General features: G+C 53.2%; 1 protein-coding gene across 2 annotated transcripts in view; it reads left to right on the plus strand.

Moving 5' to 3' along the window:
• Window positions 1-1,355, plus strand: part of LOC113206776 (uncharacterized) — a 16,397-nt gene that overhangs the window by 298 nt on the left and 14,744 nt on the right. The gene's annotated exons all lie outside the window — the stretch shown is intronic.

Here is a 1,355-nt window from a genome sequence, read left to right on the forward strand (position 1 = left end):
TCACTCTCATTATCCCCCCTCTCCCCCTTCCCTCCCACACTGCTAACTGACCCCCGCGCTCGCTGACCGGACCACGAGATCGACCTGTCATCCGCCGTCAGCGACCGGGTCAGATTATGTCCGCGGCGCCCGAACTGCGCGCCCGTGAGCCCCGCGAGCTTGAGCCTATGCGCTGCCATGGACGCTATCCCCGCGGCCTTGGGCGAATAAATGAGGCGGCGTCGACAACACCACCTTCTCTGAGTGACACCCGCTCAGCGCCGTTCTGGCACCGCGCGAGAAGCTCGCCGCGCACCCAATTTCACACGCATTTCAGTGTGACACCGGGGGGGACCTTATTCATGCTTTCTTCGTTTTATTTTTGTGTAACAACATTAAAAGAAACATGTGATGACAGTCTTCTAACAACATAAACTAGCCGTTAGTTATACATATCCAACACATGGTGTGGAGCTTTATTTCTTTAGAAAGAGAAACCTTTTTACTGGTAGTTTTTGTCTTATTTATTTTTGCTAGGTTGGAGAAAATTTTGCACGCAGGCGAAAGAAGAGGGGTTATTCACCTGGAAGGAGTCTTAAACCCTTTTCGGTTCCGGTCCGCGAAAGTAGTTGCCGCTGCTGCAGCTTCGCCTGACCTGGCCTGCCCGCCAGAGCGAGGAGAAATTCGCAAATCCTGCGTTTGGGTCGGCGCACGATATTGGCGAGGGGAGTGGTGAGCTGGGTTTTGCTCGCATTTCGCACGCAACAGGAAACGATGACGATCTGCTCTTCGCGAAAATGCACTCTCCAGTCCTAAACTACACGAAAAGTAACCTCCGAAAAGGAAGGGGAGCCATACACAGGTTGTATAAAACACAACGACGTGATGTGTAAATATTTTAAATATCCACACAGAGTTCTAGTTCTACAGGGAATAATTAGAAAGTAATGTCCACATTCTAAGTGTTAAGTACTCTCGTCTCGTAATCAACCCACAAAATCTAAGGAGCTGGCTGAGGACGTGCACAGAGCGGGGCTGCGCGCCGTTTGCCTGCAGAACCCCCTCCACCTTAACGCTGGCGTTCGCACTAATTGTGCGCAGTTCAGGGCCACTGCCAAGCAGCTCCGCGCCCTGCCACGCAAAGTGGGCAGCAGCGCGGCGAGGGCTGCTGCTGCTGCTGAGGGGTCTCACGATCAACAATAGGCGAAAATAAACGAGTGGTCGACAAAGTCTCTCACCAACAGACAAACACACGCACACACACACAGGCTTGAGTAGTGTCCACCAAGACCACCACCACTACTACTACGCAGTGCGGGGGCCCGTTTGGTGAACAGCCAGCCGTGATTGGTCGTGTCCAGGCGAGCCCCCCTCAT

Source organism: Frankliniella occidentalis, unplaced genomic scaffold (assembly GCF_000697945.3).
Source record: "Frankliniella occidentalis isolate FOCC.00 unplaced genomic scaffold, Focc_3.1 Scaffold76, whole genome shotgun sequence".
Lineage (NCBI taxonomy): Eukaryota > Metazoa > Arthropoda > Insecta > Thysanoptera > Thripidae > Frankliniella > Frankliniella occidentalis.